The following is a 19,986-nucleotide window of genomic DNA, read 5'->3' on the forward strand; positions in this document are numbered from 1 at the left end:
GCCCAAAACGACTGTGTTTTGTTAAGTGGATTCAAATATTACAAAAATGCCATTCTTGCTTCATTTATTTCACATTTTTATAACCAACCTTCCAAAATTCATAACTTGCTCATTTTTGATCCAAATTCAATGGGATTTTTTGTGTTGTGTTCATCATGATCTCTACTTTTTTATCATTATTTTTCCAGAATTTTTGGGTGAGTGGTTTTTAAATGGTGTTAGGGTTTGTGACATGTGACCAAATTTTGTACATCTTGCCAAAACATTTGTGAAATGATGATACTTTATCCAATGGCTCCCAAATTTTTTGTGCTTAAACTAGACACATTCATGTTGATTTTGGAATAAAGTTTGTGGATTTATCATTTGTGGTTTGTGAGATATGATTTTTTTAATTAGGGTGTGACAACTTGTGTCACACCATTGATGTCCAACTTCATGATTTTCATTACCATGCTTCCTTACATCCAAATGACCCCAAATTTTGCATGAACCTACTCTTGTATGTCTAGTTCACATGTGAATTTTCTTGGATTTATTTGAGCTATTTTCCTAATTGTTTGAGATTTTCTCCCCTGCCTAGTCAATAGTTGACTTTGTGTGACACATGTTCCCATTTCATTTGTGAAATTCTCATACTTTATTAGATGGACATGAAATTTGATATGTGATAACTAGACATCTCAAGCTTGGCATTGGTGTTAATCTCATTCATTTCTCATCTGTTTTCAATTTGATATGATTTTTTGAAGTTGACCCATGCTTGTTGACTTTCTTTGTGCATGCTTGAATTTGGTTTGACTTCATGATTTTCATTGACTGCCTTCCTCTCATCCAAATGGGATGAAATTTGACATGCTTACCATGCTATGTGTTAGGTTTGATCATGATTTATTTGGTGATTTTTGGAAAATGTTTAGATTGCTTTTGAGTTAAGTCTTGCTGTTGACTTCTATGAGCTTCTGTTTGTCACACTTTGACCTAATTTGTTCATGAAATGATGATAGTGACTGATATGAATGTGAACCCAATTGGTTTTGTTTCCTAATGGTTTGAACATGATTTTGGATGCTTGCCCTTTGCTGTTTTGACTTTCTCATTCATTTTTGACCCTAGGCTTGCCCTAGTGGTCCTGCTACTCACCTTTGAGTTTGTGCTTTCAGGTTGACCAACAAATGGCCATTAAGACCAATTCTTTTGATTGAGTTTGTTCAAATATCATTGTCTAACCTATTTGTTTTGTAGGTGGCTTGGCTCACATGCCTTAAGCCTTGTGCCTTGCACATCCATGTGCCTCCAATTGACTGTTGGTTTTTGTTTCTGTTTGTTTTGTTTGAAGTTGCATACTAACATCTGCTTGACTGTTTCAGGTGCTTTAGTTGCTTAGTTCTTTGTGAACTTTTTGCTTTGCTTTGTTTGTATAAGCAATTTGCATTGAGGTATGTCTCTTTTACTCCATGTAGTCTGGAAGACCTGGCCTGTTACTTGGCCAGGCAACTGTCTGAAGTCCTCCTTAAGAGGCAATGTTTGTGATTGTTTAATTTTGTCCTTGCATAGAGTCAAAGACCTCTTAAGTGAAGAGGCAATTGGTGGAAGGTAGGGATATGCAATCTATCCCCCACTATTCAGTGTGTCATCTGCTTTGCTCACACCACTGTGTTGATGCATTGCAGATACAAACCCAAGATCTTGTACAATTGTACAGTTGAGTCAGTTTCAAATGTGTAGAAGGGTTCCCACTTTCTGAACCCACACATTCTTGTCTTAAGCTCTCCCAGGCCAGGGATAAGAGCTGTGAAGTCTTATCTTCACTCACCTTTCATCTGCTTCACCTTAGTCTCTCAATGGCAAGGTTAAGAGCAACATTCACCCAGTTCCAGAGGTTTGTTTGTTGAGGTTGATATGACCCCTTGACTAAAACCTAACCCTTGTTTGAGCCACTTGCTTGTGTATAGTGTGTGCTATCTGTGCTTGTAGGATTGTTTGACTTGCTTCCTGTGCAAGTTAGGATTGTTTGACTTGCTTCCTGTGCAAGTTAGGATTAGTTTAGACTTGCTTCCTGTGCAAGTTAAGTGTGTGTGGCTTGCTTCCTGTGTGAGCCATGCTTAGGATAGGTTGGCCCTTGTGCCATTTAGCTAGAAACCATAACTTAGGGCTGATTTTGCATGACAACATCTAGGCTCGAGTCGTAGTCTCCCTAGAGTTGTGTCTCCCTCTGTTATCTGGTTAGGCTAGTCCTTTATCCCTGCGTAGGGGAACTACATCGCCCTGATCTTCATACCAGATGAAGTATGTAGGCAGGAGATTGAGCTGATCTCTCCGGGCGCCTTTTCTTTCTTTTGTGTGTGTTGTCTGACCTTTGCTAGGCTCGAGTCCGTGACTCCTTAGCATTTGCTGTCTGTCTTGTTGGTGTATGTTTGACAGTTATAGGCTCGAGTCCCCGACTCCCTATTAACTTGTTGTGTTGTTGTGTGCTTGGAAGCTGATGTAAGTCCATCGAGTGGCATTTGGGTTCCAGTGTGCGTGTGTTCGGTTCGGATGCTGATGTAAGTCCAGCAATTGGCATTCAGGCTCCATGTTTGCCTTCTTGTGTGTGTTTCGGTTCGGATGCTGATGTAAGTCCAGTGATTGGCAGTCGGGCTCCACGTTTGCCTGTGTTTGTGTTTGTTTGAGTGCGTGTCAGCCGAGCTACGAATGCTCTGATTCTTCTCTCGTCCGAGAAGATACGTATGCATAGGATGCGATATCCTAGCGAGCATGTGTCGTTTCCCCAGTCCGAACTACTTCGACTCTGATGTCTATGCCTGATAGACTAAGTAGGCCCAGGATGCGATATCCTGCCGAGTCAGTTTCAGTCAGTTACTTGTGTCTCTTTCAGCCAGTGTGTGTGTGTTTATGAGCAGTGTTTAGCAACCAATTTATCCTTCCTTTTGTGCGTGGATCCCGTAGAGTACTACGGATGCGTAGGGGTGCTAATACCTTCCCTTCGCATAACCGACTCCCGAACCCATACTCTTTGGTCGCGAGACCATGTTCTTTCCCAGGTTTACTCTGAGCGTTTCCTTTCCCTCTTTTGGGATAAATAACGCACGGTGGCGGCTCTGTTGTTTCTTCTTTTCCCGCCGGTTTTTCGCGCGATGCGACACACTCACTTAAATTTTGCCACATTTAGCCATTTCTTTTCACACCTCATTTTCACATATGTTGTTCATGAATCCAAACAAATCTCTCAAGCCCATTAAGAGCACTTTAAACCCTACATACATAAGGTTCAAAATCCTAATCTGAAAAGGGAGGCTGCCACTATTTTCAAGCAAGCAAGGCAAGAGGAAAAGACCAAGTTTCATTCCATTGCATTTCCACAAGTTTCTTGAAATTTCAAAGCTTCCATTTCCCTTCCATCCTCTCCAACATCAAGAGGCAGTGGACCTTGCATCCACTAGGTAAACCTTTACTCACTCTCTTCCATGGCTTTGTTCATTTCATTTCATGCTTGTTCACAACTATTTGTCATGCCTACCATGCTTGTTTCATGTTATTTTTCATTTATGCCATGCTTGTTCCATGATTATTTTCCATGTAAATAATATGCTATGCATGCTTACAGCCCTCAACATGAGGCATTGCTTTTAACTTTAATTTTGTAACATTATTTTTTGTTGAATCCGGGTGCATGAAGCCCCCTTGTGTTCGATTTTCACCATGTTAGGACCATTATTTTTAATGAAACAGAGTACCATTGTGTTCTACTCGTTTCAAACTTGAATTTTGTTTTTTATACCATCCCATTTCATGAACCATATAGTGAGATATGTTGTGTGAAAGATTGAGAAAATTGGGTGCGTTTTTGCGTTTTTCTGCATTTTTGCATGGGAATAGAGTTTGTTCTTCATGCAGATGACACGTGTCGCGTGGCAGCTCCTTGGATCGCGCGGCCAGCTCTTGATCCCACCCTTCCATTTCGTTTTTGTCTTCTTGTGACTTATGGCAAGGCTGACCAATTGATTACAAGTTGACATGTTATTTTAATGTTACATTTATTTATGCTGTCACACTTAAATAATACATGCTGGACCGGGCCTGGGCGCTCAGATACTATTCATACCCCCTTCATGGCCCATTAATCCATTCATTCATTTATTTTCATTCTTTTTTTAATTCTTATTTTATTTTTCTATTTTGCTTTTTAATCAATAAAAATATCTTATTTATTCATAAAAATACCAAAAAATATTTTTTACTTTCCTTAATGTTTTATTTAATTTATTTAATTTTTATTTTCATATTTTATTTAATGTTAATATTTTATTTTAATTATTTAGTTCAAATAGTCCATTTTAATACACATTTTTTCATAAATTTTATTTTCATGACTTAAAATTATTTTTAATTTCTGATTTTTGGGATGAGGGTTGACCAATGTCTCATGGTCAACTTGACCTTTTATTGGAATTTTATTTCCCATTTTTAATTTATTTTGGATTTATTTTTGACCTAGTTTGCTTGGTTGACTTTTCCTTTGACTTTTGTTTTATTTCAATTAATTTATACACTAATTTTCATTATTTTTGAAATCTTTTTGAGGGATAATGATGTCCTGACCCCTTCTAACTTAGTTTAATTTTTCATAATTTTTGTGATTAATTTACTATTTATTCTTGATTTATTTCTAACATAGTCTTGTTGTTTGACTTTTGGTTTGACCTTTGTTTTGATTCAATTAATTCAATAACCAATTTTCATTATTTTTGAAATCTTTTTGGGGGATGATGATGTCCTGATCCCACCTTAGTTAGTTTAATTTTTCATAATTTATTTGATTAATTTACTATTTATTTGATAATTTTTAAGTTGACTTGACTTTTCAGTTGACTTTTCTATGATTGATGTTTGACTTAGGGATTGCTTAAGGCAATTGAAGAGATCTTTTGATCCTCCCTTGTTCATCTCATATGCCAAATATTAGAGGCCTTTAATCTTGATTTTATTTGATCCTTGCATCATTTCCCGATTAAATTATTCATTGATTCTTTGTGTGCATAGTTTCACCTGTCTGATTCATCCGATATTTTTTATACTTGTTTCTTTCATCCATGCTTCCATTGTTTGATTGCTTAACATGTCTATACTTCTCATACATTGTCTAATGCTCATTAATTTCATTCTTTGATTATTTGATTTGATCATATACTTGTTTTTATATCTTATTGTTTGATTAACTGTTGACTACTTGTATGGTGTATGAGGCATATATTATTATTGTCTGATTGCCATGAACAACCCCCATTCATAACAAATGTACCCCTCTCCCATGAAGTGTATAATGTTTATTCTTTCATTCTTTATTCATCTGTTAATACAAGAAATAAAATGAACACCCGATAACTATTTCAAATAAGATCAAAACCTGGATCCAACGTCGAGTAATCATTTTCCAAACTTAACATAACCAGCACGTATTCATTCATTCCTTTTGTAAGTCGATTGCTTCATGCATCGCCATTTATCTTGTAAGTCGATTGCTTCAGGCATCGCCATCTACCTGTAAGTCGATTGCTTCGTGCATCGCCATATACCCTTTACCCCTTATCCTCTCCTTGCTCCATTCGTCGATTCTTGTTCCGTTTAGGTAGCACCCATTAGGTAGAACCCTTTGTATGATAACATAGGTAGGATTCCCTTATTCTTTTGTATGATAACATAGGTAGGATTCCCTTATTCTTTTGTATGATAACATAGGTAGAAATTCCCTTTTTCTTTGCATGCTAACAATAGGTAGATGTTCCCATTTGTAAATCCTAGCTCATAGGTCCACATTACATGACAACTCTAGGGCAGAGCTTCCCCATTTTTTAGACCTTCCGTGCATCTCCGATCCTGTGGCATGTCAATTCCGTTCTATTGCAAAGAGGTAACTGCCTAAGACTCGATTCAGCGAGCTGCGACACCTACTGCTAGGACGTGAACACATTGCCCATTCTCCTTTGACACAACTGGTGTCCTCCTTTGTAAGTCCATATTCAGATGGCAATCCCTATGTAGCCGAACTACAGAAACTCTGATTCTCATGTTCAGATGAGATACGTAGGCACAAGATGCGATGTCTTGCCGAGTTCTTTTTGACTAACAACTAACAACTAATCCTTGCTTGTCTTCGCCCTCGTTGTGATTCTTTTTCTCTCGCCCTCGTTGCGATCGAGACCTTCCCTTTCTCTTGTCCTAGTTGCAATCGAGACCTTTGTTCCGGTAGTTAGCTGAACTATGTTTTGCTCTGATTCTTATTCCAGATGAGATACGTAGGCATAAGACGCGATGTCTTAGAGAGCATACATCTCTTTCACCCATAGGTAGCCGAGCTACGAAGACTCTGATTCTCATATTCAGATGAGATACGTATGCAGTGGATGCGACATCCGTGCAAGTCATTTTATTTTGACCTTTCTTTTAGTAAATAGTACATTAGATAAACACACACCCTTTAGACAGGAACCACAAGAGTGGATCCCGTAGAGTACTACGGATGCGTAGGGGTGCTAATACCTTCCCTTCGCATAATCGACTCCCGAACCCAAGATTTGGTTGCGAGACCTTGTCTTTTCCTTTCCTTTCTTTAGGTTTACTTCGAGCGTTTCCTTTCCCTCCTTTGGGATAAATAACGCACGGTGGCGACTCTTCTGTCATTTCTTTTTCGCCGGTTGTTTTTTTCGCTTCTATATTTTTTAGGTTGCGACACCAGGTTATGAATTAAAGTGGCTCTGTTTCCCTCAAAACTATGGGTTACTGTACCTGTTATTGCCCTCCAAAATGGTTAAAAGGCGCATTGCCAACCCTTTGTAAGAACAAAAATAGTTCTACAACAGATTCCAGGATTTTGATGATAACAAAGGATGAAACCAAAAATGGCACTCTAACAAAAAGTTTCTAAGTGTGCAGGACTCTAAATAAGAAGAAAGGAATCTGATCGCGTCATCAGATACAGAATCAAATCAGATACAAATTACCAGAAGATCAGAAGCATCTGAAGTAGAAACGCACTCTAGAAGTTCTGACTCTGAGCAAAACAGCATATCAGAATATCAGAAGCATCTGAAGAAGAAGCGCACTCTAGAAGTTCTGACTCTGAGCAACAGTATATCAGAATTCCAGAAGTTTCAAAGTCATCTGAAGACAACACTGGAAATCTAAAAGATGAGGACTATCAGAAGCTCTGAAGCCACATCTCAAGATCTCAGTCTAACAGAGTAACGCAGACTCTGATAATGGATTTCCTCATCCAGAAAGAGTAACGGCAACTTCAACTTCAAATGGAAAGAAACTATATTTGGAAAGAAGTTATTCAGGGAGACAAACTTGTTCTGGCAAGAAACAACGAAGTTATGGCATTTAACTCTCATCAAGACTAAATATCTGCCATTACTACAAACGGTCGTTTTTCACCTCTATATAAAGAACGACGAACCTCATTGAGAGATACACTTGAACGCACAAAATTACTCTACTCTCTCTCTAATCTTTCACGAGATTTTGCTCATAACATGAAATTTCTTATCTGCTCTAATTGTTGTAATACTTGCTTTATCCTAGAAGCACTCTAGATTACAAATTCTGTTTTTACCTTAATTGTTTTAATTCCTCAAGTGACTCTGCGCAGTCTGTATACTTGAGAGGACTAAGAGATCTTTCTCTTAGACGTTGGTTGTAATAATCTTTCAAGATTAGTGGATTAAATCCTTGTTGAAGGCGAAATCACCTTGGCTGGGTGGACTGGAGTAGCTTTGTGTTATAAGCGAACCAGTATAAAATCCTGTGTGATTTTATTTTGCAAAAGCGCTTATTTTCCAAAACAATTCAACCCCCCCTTTCTTGTTTTTCTCACCTTCAATTGGTATCAGAGCTTCGGCTCTGTTATTGATTTTCTAATCAAACACTTAACAGTGTAGAGAGATCCAGAACGAGAAAAACTATGGCCCACACAAATGAAAGAGACAGTTACAATGCTAAGCCTCCTGTCTTTGATGGAGAGAAATTCGATTACTGGAAAGATAGAATTGAAAGTTTCTTTCTAGGCTATGATGCTGATCTCTGGGACATTGTCACAGATGGATACAAACCTCCTATAACAGATGCTGGAGTTGAAGTTCCCAGAAGTAAGATGTCAGATGATCAGAAGCGTGTTTTCAAAAATCATCACAAGGCCAGAACCATACTTCTCAATGCTATATCTTACAACGAGTATGAAAAGATCACCAACAGGGAAACAGTTAAAGACATACTTGACTCTCTGAGGATGACTCATGAAGGAAACTCTCAGGTCAAAGAAACAAAGGCTCTGGCTCTTATCCAGAAATATGAAGCCTTCAAAATGGAGGATGTCGAAGCCATAGAGGTAATGTTCTCTAGATTCCAAACTCTTATTGCAGGTCTCAAAGTTCTAGACAAAGGATACACAACTGCAGACCACGTCAAAAAGATAGTCAGAAGCTTGCCAAAGAAGTGGAGACCCATGGTCACTGCTCTGAAGCTGTCAAAGGATCTGAACAACATCAGTCTTGAAGAGCTTGTCAGTTCCCTCAGAAGCCATGAGATAGAACTAGAGGAAGATGAGCCTCAGAAGAAGAACAAGTCTGTAGCATTAAAGTCCAGATCTGAAAGACGCTAATCTGACAGAAATAAAGCATTCCAGGCCGAAACAGAAGATGCTGATGACTCTGAACAGGAAGATTCTGATGATGAAGAAGAAATGTCCCTCCTAACCAGAAGAGTTAAACAACTCTGGAAAAAGAGGAATAATAACTTCAGGAGACCAAGACCCAGAGGGGATCGATCAGAATCAACGTCTAAAGGTAAAACTAACAAAGATGTTATTTGTTATGAATGTAAAGAAACAGGTCACTACAGGAATGAATGTCCTAAGTTAAAGAAAGACAGTTCCAGAAAAGAGAGCTTCAAGAAAAATTCCCTCAGAACCAAAAAGGGATTAATGGCTACCTGGGATGATAGCGAGTCTGGCTCATCAGAATCTGACTCTGATGAACAGGCCAATGTAGCGTTCATGGCTACCACATCCAATAACACCTCAGATGAAGAAACTGAATCAGAAGAGGTATTTTCTGAACTTTCTAGATCTGACTTGGAATCATGCTTGTCTGAAACTCTTAACTCATATCAGAAACTAAAACAAAAATTTAAAGCAATAAAAGGTTGTCTTGAAGAAAAATTTTAAGAATGTGGCAAACTTGAGATGACAATTCTAGAACTAAAAGATGAAAACAAAGTTTTAACATCACTAAAAGATGCAGCAAAGAAAAATTGTTTAAAACTAGAAGAAGTGTTATCTCAAGCTCCACAAACTTCAAATACGATAATTTATAAATACGAAAAATCCTTTCAAAAGTTTCTGAAAAATGGGATAGGAAGGAGTGTAATGGCATCCATGATTTATGGAGTCAGTCAGAACAATAGAAAAGGAATTGGGTATGATCCTAAGGAAGATAAAACTTCTACTAGTGACCAACTTAAATCTCCATTTTCATATCACTATACACACACACAAGAGCAAAAATTTGAAAATGCTAGAAAACCCAAAGTGATAAGAAACTCTGGGAAAACTAATCAGAAAGGACCCAAGAGACTCTGGGTACCAAAAGATAAGATTGTTTATGTTGCAGATATCCTATGCAGCAAAGTTCAAACACCAGTCATGGTACCTGGACTCTGGATGCTCGCGACACATGACGGGAAGAAAGTCTATGTTCCAAAGCCTGGAACTTAAAGACGCTGGATTCGTAGGCTTCGGAGGAGATCAGAAAGGAAGGATCAGAGGCTCCGGAACTATTGGTAATGGTACTCTTCCCTCTATATCTGATGTCCTTTACGTAGAAGGATTAATGCATAATTTGTTATCCATAAGTCAATTAAGTGATAACGGTTATGATGTGATCTTTAATCAAAAAACATGTAAAGCCATAAATCAAAACAATGGTTCTGTCCTATTCACAGGCAAGAGGAAAAACAATATTTATAAAATTAATCTTTCTGATTTAAAAGAACAAAATGTGAAATGTCTGATGTCTGTTCACGAAGAGCAATGGGTATGGCATAGACGCTTGGGCCACATTAGCATGAGGAAATTATCTCAGCTAAATAAACTCGAGTTAGTCAGAGGCCTACCTAAACTGAAGTTCTCTTCAGATGCTCTATGTGAAGCATGTCAAAAAGGAAAATTTTCAAAAACATCTTTCAAAAAGAAAACTATTGTTACTACCTCTAAGCCTCTAGAACTTCTCCACATTGATCTATTTGGTCCTGTGAAAACAGCATCAGTCAATGGAAAGAAGTACGGACTAGTCATTGTTGATGATTTCAGTCGCTGGACATGGGTGAAATTCCTAAAACACAAGAGTGAGTCTCACTCTGTATTCACTAGTTTTTGCTCCAAAGTGCAAAAAGAATTTGACTCTAAAATTGTCAGAGTCAGAAGTGATCATGGTGGGGAATTCGAAAATAAATCCTTTGAGGAATTATTTGACTCTAATGGAATATCCCATGATTTCTCCTGCCCTAGAACTCCACAACAAAATGGAGTTGTAGAGAGGAAGAATAGGACACTCCAAGAGATGGCCAGAACTATGATCAACGAAACTAATGTGGCTAAGCACTTTTGGGCCGAAGCTGTAAATACAGCGTGTTACATTCAGAATAGAATCTCCATAAGACCTATTCTGGAAAAGACTCCCTATGAACTGTGTAAAGGAAGGAAACCAAACATTTCATATTTTCATCCTTTTGGATGTTCTTGCTTTATTTTAAACACTAAAGAACATTTGAACAAGTTTGATTCCAAAGCACAGAAAGGTATTATGTTAGGATACTCAGAGCGCTCTAAAGGCTACAGAGTATACAATACAGAAACCAAAATTATGGAAGAATCAATTCATGTCAGATTTGACGATAAGCTTAACCCTGAAAAGTCAAAGCTAGTTGAAAATTTTGCAGATTTAGAAATCACTCTTGCAGGATCTGACAAAGCTCCAGAAGCAACCGCCATTCAGAATTCTGAGGAAATTAATCTTCCATTAATCCCCAAGAAAGCTAAAAGTCGCCTCAACGTATCTGAAGAATTGATTTTGGGCAACAAGGACGAACCTGTCAGAACCAGATCTACCTTCAGGACTTCTGAAGAGACTCCTCTGGGACTAGTGTCTCTGATCGAGCCTACTTCCTGTGATGAGGCACTTCAAGATAACGACTGGGTTCTAGCCATGCAAGAAGAATTAGATCAATTCACAAAGAACGATGTCTGGGATCTTGTTCCCAAGCCCAGAGGCACTCACGTTATCGGAACCAGATGGGTATTCAGAAACAAGCTGAACGAGAAAGGAGAAGTCGTCAGAAACAAAGCTCGACTGGTAGCTCAAGGTTACAGTCAACAAGAAGGTATTGACTACAATGAAACCTTTGCTCCAGTCGCAAGGTTAGAATCTATTCGTCTTCTTGTATCTTTCGCTATAAACCATTCTATTAAATTATATCAAATGGATGTCAAGAGCGGATTCCTTAATGGTTATATATCAGAAGAAGTGTACGTCAACCAACCTCCAGGTTTTGAAAATCCAAATTTTCCAGAACATGTTTTTAAACTTAAAAAATCTTTATATGGACTTAAACAAGCTTCCAAAGCTTGGTATGAACGTTTAAGTAACTTTCTTCTGGAACACAATTTTATTAGAGGGAAAGTTGACTCCACACTCTTCTGTAAAAACCTTAATAATGATCTCATGATATGCCAGATATACGTTGATGATATCATTTTTGGTTCAGCTAACGCCTCTGTTTGTCAAGAATTCTCTGAGTTAATGCAGGAAGAATTTGAAATGAGCTTAATGCAAGAACTAAAGTTCTTTCTAGGAATTCAAATTAAGCAAACTTCAGAAGTCACGTACGTTCATCAAAGCAAATACATAAAAGATGTTCTGAAGAAATTTGACATGACTAAATGCAACTCTGCAAAGACTCCCATGCATCCAACATGCATTCTTGAAAAGGAAGAAGTCAGTAAAAAGGTTTGTCAGAAGCTCTATCGTGGTATGATAGGCTCCCTTCTCTGTCTGACTGCTACTCGACCTGATATTCTCTTTAGTGTCTGTCTATGTGCCAGATTCCAATCAGATCCTAGAGAAACTCACTTAACAGCAATTAAGAGAATTTTCAAATATCTGAAAGGAACTCCTAACCTGGGCCTGATGTATGAGAAAACATCAGAGTATAGACTTTCGGGTTACTGTGATGCAAATTGCGCAGGAGATAGATTGGAACGAAAAAGCACATCTGGAAATTGTCAGCTCTTAGGAAACAATCTGATATCCTGGGCCAGCAAAAGACAGTCAACTATCGCCCTGTCCACAGCAGAAGCCGAATACATCTCAGCATCACTGTGCACGACTTAGATGCTCTGGATGAAGAATCAGTTAGAAGATCTGCAAATCTTCGAGAGTAACATTCCTATCTTCTGTGATAATACTTCTGCCATTTGCTTAAGTAAGAATCCCATTTTACACTCCAGAGCTAAGCACATTGAAATAAAACACCATTTTATCAGAGACTATGTTCAGAAAGGAATAGTAACATTGAAGTTCATTGATACAAATCATCAATGGGCAGATGTAGCACCTCAAATTTGCACCTACCTTTTGTACATACATTTTCATATTAGGTCATTAACATAACATAGTCCACTGCATAGCATTGCATTGTCCTTTGCCCAAGTGCAAGTCATCTGACAAAATTAGGTCAAGATGATCAGGAGAATCAGTCAAGCAAGCAAGCATGTGCATTTCTCAAGGAAACAAAGCCCTATGGTTGGTTTATCAAGTTCATATGGTCTAAGGATCATTTTGAGGTGGTTTGGCCAAAGATTGGATGATCAAAGCTCAACAGTCAAGCTGGATTTCATCTGAAACCCTAGAAAGTCAACTGTGGTCAACTGTGCCTGATTTTATGGATTTGAAGGTGGGAGATGGTTTGAAAGGCTTCATTCATGTCCACACAAGTTTCATTTGACATTTCAAAGATCAAGGTTGAAGAATTTGAGGTCAGATGAAAAGTTTCCAAAAATAGCAGGTGACCTGTAATTGGAAACTGCCAAAAATGGAAAGTTCTTCTCCTCAAATTTACATCACCATACAAGCTTCAAATGGAATTTTGTCCAACATGAAAGTTGAAGATCTTGTTCTCACCTTTCCAAAAAGTCCAAGAACACTCATTTCTCATGTGTGGTTGGCAAGTTATGATCAAATCATTTTCTGAAAAAGTTGAAATTCAAAGTGCCATAACTTTTGAATGGAAAGGCCAAATTGGGTGATTCTTTTTTGAGCAAGTCACATTTGACATGTACTATCACATTGCATCATTACATTTCATTAAAAATCAACACATCAAAATGGCATTTTTCAAGTGGACTAATTTGTATTTTGGTGGGAAAAAATGTGTTTTTGAGAAATACATGGCATTTGCACTCCAAACCAATTCCAACACATTCTAAATAACAAATATGACTTGCTCCAATTGCACTTTTACTGTTACATTGGCTGCATTGTGAAAAGGGCATTTTGGCCGATTGGGCATAAAACTTCATTTTGCTAATCCACTTGAATTTGCTTAATCTTGATTAACAAATTGATTAGCACATGGTATAAGTCTCTAATCATAACTGTTTCACATAATCACATTTCATTTTTCTCAGATCTAATAGAAAATCACCAAAATTCTCTCAATTGTGTTCAAGCTTTTTTCTCATTGTTCATCAAGATTCATCATCTTTTGTGCTGGTGCTCGTGTGATTCATCTCCTACATATGCTAATAGAGGACTGTTGAAGGAAATTGTGACCAAAAACTTGAAGAATCGTGACTGTCATCATTAAGTTCATCCATGGCATTTTGATGATTCTTGAAGCTGGAGCTGTGTTGAGCTGAAGTACCTCTTCCATTCACTTCCTAGAACATTATTCCACATCTGTTTCATCAATTCAAGCTTGGAAATCATCAAATCAGGACCTGCATCATCCAAAAGGTTAGAACTCGACCGAGCTAATTCTCAAAATTGTGATATGGCTTGTGTAGATCTTAGGTCATAGAGTACACTGCAACTCGAATCGTGTGATTTCATTAGGAATTGATCTAGTTATTTGGATTTGAAGTTTGGATGTGAAACTTGATTTTGCTCGATCTGTGAAGCATGAGTAGATTTAGGTTAAATGCTTGCTGGTTTGATGTTCTACATGATGTGATGATTCGATTGGTGTATGGTATGATAATTTTAGTGAGAATTTGTTCTTGATGAATTGCTGGTGATGAATGTGATGAACAATCTCAAGAACACGTCCAGAACGTGTTTTGATCCGTTTGCCTGGCTTTCATTTTCAAATTTGTGTTTACCGCGCCCATGAGCCAATCACGTGTTGCCACTGCATAAAATGAAACACAGCGTTTCACTCTTGTTGCTGCATATTTACGAAATTGCCATTATCAGATTTAATTTCACTTATTTCATTTGCTTTTCAAATTTTTATTTCATTTTGATCTTCAATCTTAGAAAAATCATAACTCCTTCAATTTTGATCCAAATTTGATGCAATTTTTTGTGCCATTCTCCTTGTGATGTGCTCTATTTTTTGGTTATTTTTAATCATGTTGTGCACGTGTGGAAAAATTATTTGGCTAGGGCTTGTTTGAATGTGTCTTTTGTGCACCATGCTCACTCTTTTGATCATAAAATCTTGATGCCTAATTAGAAATTCATGAAATTTTTTGTGCATGTTCTAGACATCTTAAGGAACATTTTGATATGTGGTTTGTAATTTTTGAGTTCCTGGATTGAGAGTTATGACATGATCTTTGGAGTGTTACATGTTGTGCCATACCATGCTTTGTGCATCTTCTTGATTTTATTTTCTATGCTTGTTAAACTTGAATTGAGCTGGATTTTTGCATGAAGATACTTGTGAGTGTTGAGAATACATGTGATGTTTTCTGGAATTTTTGAAGGCACTTCCTATTTGATTGGGATTTTTGTTTTGCTGTCTAGTCAATTGTTGACCATTTGTGATACATGTTTGTATTTGGTTTGTGAAATTCTGGTTATTGATTGGATGGATGTGAAATTTGACATGGATATGATAGACATCTTGGAGTGCATCTTGGCTTTGGTCCCATTCATTTATCATGTTTTATCTCTGTTTTATGATTGGTTGAAGTGGGTGCTTGTTTTGATGCCAGGAATGAGCTTGCTTGAATTTGTATTGACTTCTTGAATTTCATTGACCTGCTTCCCTTGATCCAAATGAGCTGAAAATTGGTATGATTGACGTGTTATGAATGCTGTTTGATCATGATTTTTTTGAGGATTTGTTGAAATGTTTTGGTATTGATTTGATTGTGATCATTCTGTTTGGTCCTTTGAGGTTCTAAATTGCATGTTTGGTGCCTTTTCCTTCATGAAATGATAATGATGAATGATATGAATGTGGAATCACTTGGATTGGATTCTTATTTGTTTAATCTTGGGTTTGGATAATTTTCACTTGCTGTTTTGAATTTTTCACCTCCTTGTGACCCTAGGCTTGTCCTAGTGGTCTTGTTTCTCATGTTTGAGTTTGCTTTTCAGGTTAGGAAGCAAATGCTTTAAGGAGATTAATGCAAGTTGATTAAATTTGGTTGATTGCTATGAACTAACTTGTTTGTTTTGTAGGATGCTTAGCTCACTTGCTTTGGGCTTATGCTTTGCACATGTGATTGATTGTGTGTCTGTTGGTTCTTATGCTGTCTGTTTTGACTTTGTCTGAGTACTGACTGTATTTGATTGATTTCAGGTACATTAGTTGCTAATAGTTCTTTGAGAACTTGCATTGCTTTGCTTGATAGCATTTGCATTGAGGTATAGCACCTTCTTCTTCATGTAGTCTGGAAGACCTGGCTTGTTACCTAGCCAGGCACCTGTCTGAAGTCCTCCTTAAGAGGCAATGTTTGTGCTTGTTTATTTTTGTCCCCAAGCAGGAAAAGACCTTTGTTAAGGCAATTGGCAGACACAAGAGGTGTGTAGTCCACCTCCTGCTATTCTGTTGAGTCGTCCCTTGGCTCACATCACATGTTGATGCCTTGTGGACATTAACCCAAGATCAGTTGAGTCAGTGTCATAAGTGTAGAAGGGTTCCCACTTTCTGGACCCACACTTCATTGTCTGAAGCTCTCCCTGACCAGGGATAAGAGCTGTGAAGTCTAATCTTCACTCACCTTTCATCTGGCTTCACCTTGACTCTCAATGTCAAGGTTAAGAGCTAACATTACCCTTCCAGTTGGCTTGCTCTTGCAGCCTAACCCATTGATTGAGCCCCACTTGTATGTATATAGTGTGTGCTATTTGTGATTGTTTGCTTTGCTGTTTGTGCTGATTAAGATAGGCTTGCTCCCTGTGCAAGTTAGGTAGCAACTTTGACTTAGGGATGATTTTGCATGATAACATCTAGGCTCGAGTTAGTCTCCCTAGTTGTGTCTCCCTCTGTTATCTGGTTAGGCTAGCCTTGTGTCCCTTCGTAGGGGAACTACGTCGCCCTGATCCTCATACCAGATGAGGTACGTAGGCAGGAGATGAGCATATCTCTCCGGGCGCCCGTTTTTGTTTTGTCTTGTTGTGTGCTTGGAGTCCGGTATAAGTCCATCAAGTGGCATCTGGTTTCCAGTGTGCGTGTGTTTTGGTTCGGAAGCTGATGTAAGTCCAGCGATTGGCATTCGGGTTCCATGTTTACCCGTGTTTGTGTGGTTTTGTTTGTGTGCGTGAGCCGAGCTACGAATGCTCTGATTCTTCTTCGTCCAAGAAGATACGTATGCATAGGATGCGACATCCTAGCGAGCATGTGTCGTTTCCCCAGTCGAACTACTTTGACTCTGATGTCTATGCCTGATAGACTAAGTAGGCCCAGGACGCGATGTCCTGCCGAGTCAGTCTTGTTTGTTTTCTTGCGTCTCTTTCAGCCGGTATTTGTGTGTTTATGAGCAGTGTTTTAGCAACCATTTTCCTTCCTATTGTGCGTGGATCCCGTCGAGTACGACGGATGCGTAGGGGTGCTAATACCTTCCCTTCGCATAACCGACTCCCGATCCCATTCTCTTTGGTCGCGAGACCATGCTTTTTCCAGGTTTACTCTGAGCGTTTCCTTTCCCTCTTTTGGGATAAATAACGCATGGTGGCGGCTCTGTTGTCTTGTTTCCCGCCGGTTTTTCGCGTAATGCGACAGCTGGCGACTCTGCTGGGGAAAAAGAGAAGTTGACCTCTTGCTGGTCCATCTTCCCTAAGCGAGTCTCTCCTAGCGCTCTCTAGGTTAGGGTTTTGGTTGCTATTTGCTGTTATTTATTGCATTCATGTTTATTATGTTGTATATATGTGCATATCTGTTTGCATGCATCATATTGTCATTGAGCTGTCCTCTGTGCAGGTGGTTCCTCTGTTTGGGGTGGGTGTTCTGAGTGGGGCTAAAACCCAGGCCCGAGTATACACCTAGGATTAGTGTGGTCTCGCGTTTCTTCACTTGCTGTATCAGCATGTTGTTGCGACGTGTCACCACAGCCGGGCGAGGTTCATTTGAGGGAGTCCTTCCGTTTGGAGTTATTCCACTCAGGTTGGATGATCTCATCTGAGCTGTTGACTTCGGTGACCGTTCTTTCCCGGATCTTTGATTGAGACGATCTTAAGAGAGCTGCAACGGCACACCCGTAAGGGCAAACCCGTTGAGTATCTTTGCCCGATTGTCGAGATCATTATCCGCCTTAGGATGACCTGATTAGAATTTACCTGTGAGGGGAGGGTTGATTCTTACAGATGCATGTTCTGATGGTGACTTTGATGGTGACTAATGGTTCCGTTGATCAGAGTCCTATTTATAAGTCGGATTTATGGACATTTATTTCTGAGACGCCGGAATTCTATCCGCGGTATTTATCAGTGGGGATCCGTTTATTTCAGGATTCCCTGGGCCGATTCAGAGATTGCTGTGGTTATCTGTTCAGAGAACCTCTGGTGATGGTGGAGATATAGTCTCCGATTCCGTTTATTTCGGAACTCCCCAAGTCGGATTTATGGTGACTTAGTCCCTCAGATGACTGTGACTGGTTCAGAGAATGGGTCTTCAGATGACTTGGTGGTCCAGCGACCTGCATTCATGCATTTGCATCATCCCATTTTGCATTCATCTGCATTCAACTCATGTCTACCCGTACTCAGGGTCCATTTTTGATTAAGGTTCTGGTTGAGAGACAGCCAGATGCCAGAATGTTGTTGATAAAAAATCATTTGTCTCAGTGACGCCAGAATCAAAGGACAAAATATTCCTGGTATGGGTAGACATTGCATGTGTGAGTCATACTAACCCATTTGCTGTTTTGTAGGTGTCAACCGGTGCGCATAGCTCGTCTGTTCAAATTTCCTGGTAGGGGCAACAAATCCAAACTGATGGATCCACCCAGCGCCGATATTCTTGAGTTGAAAGAGATGATAAGGGAGTTGTTCAGTGTGGTACAAGGGCTTGCCCTGGGGCAGAAAGCCATGGCTGAGAGATTGGAAAGAATTGAAGGCTGGATAATCAAGGAGAAAGTTCAGGGAAAGGCTCTGTCAGCCGAAGCAAACAACCCCTCTGATACTGTGGTAAAGAAACCATCTGGCAGTGGTCCACTCAAAAAGGAGGTTGAATCAGGAGGTGTGGAGACAAAGAAAGAACGCGGTAAGGATCGTTATCACCCTTATGCTGCCGCTGTAATCACTCCTGTTGATAATCCAACTGTACCACGACAACAACCACCACCTCAACAGAGAGCACCGAGGGCTAAGAGCCTAGTAAAGAAGGAGAAGGTTGATCGTCAGTTTGAGGAGCCACCTGTGACTTATACTCTCCTGTTCAAAAGATTGAGGGATCTGGGGTTAGTCCGCCCAAGGATATTGATTCCCGTGGAACGGCAGCGGAGGCCTCCGAACTATGATGAGAATGCTAAATGTGATTTCCATTCTGGAGCACACGGACACAACATTGAGGGCTGTAGAGCTTTCAAGCATGTCGTCCAAGATATGGTGGACTCCAAAGCCATCAGCTTGGCACAAATAATGAATGGGGATGTCAACCCCGTACCCAGGCAGGGTCTTGTAAAAGTGAAGATGGTGAAAAAGGCCAAAAGAAGAATGGAGGTGACTGAGGAGGATCAGTTAAAGGTTCCAATGTCTGTGGTTCCAAAACCTCTGATGAAGGATGAAGCTTTCCCTGGTGCTGATATTTGTTGTGCGGCCGTCGCCACAAAGGGATGTGTAGTGATGGGAGACACTACCCCGCAGATGAAGGAAGTAGAAACGGACAGTGAAAATTTTGAGACACCGAGTCAAGCAATTGAAGTCGTCCAGGTGGAGAACGCCTTTGTTGCTGAGAAAGAGAAAAGGCTGTCCATTTCTTCTTATAAGCAAGCCCTGGAAGTGGTGAAGAACAAAGAGGCCCGAGGCTGGGGAAGGATCATTGATATAGTGGTAAAGGCAGACATGTTCGGGATTGGTTATCCAGATCAAGAGTCGTCTAGACCAAACAGAGGACGTCGTCCGCCGTACACCTTTGTCAGTGCAGGAATGCGGGATCCTGATCAAGCTTGTTCAGTGAGTGAAGAGATTGACCGCAACCGCGAGCTCGAGGCGTGGATAAAATCGTGCGTACCAGAGAATTGGAAGGCCTCCAAGATCGCCACTGTCACTCATCCAGAAGAATAGTATTTCTGTGTTTCAATTTTTGTTTGCATGAAAGCCATACGTTTTGCCCGAAACGTAATGGTCCATTGTAAGGGCCATCTCATGTGTTTCATTATGCAACATTTTGCATCAGTAATAAATGGATGTTTTTGTGATTAAAAGCGGTGTTCCCTGTTTTTCACTTATTTTTGCAGTTTTAAGAAATAAAAATGGCAAT

Source organism: Lathyrus oleraceus, chromosome 7, assembly GCF_024323335.1.
Source record: "Lathyrus oleraceus cultivar Zhongwan6 chromosome 7, CAAS_Psat_ZW6_1.0, whole genome shotgun sequence".
In the NCBI taxonomy this organism is placed as follows: domain Eukaryota; kingdom Viridiplantae; phylum Streptophyta; class Magnoliopsida; order Fabales; family Fabaceae; genus Lathyrus; species Lathyrus oleraceus.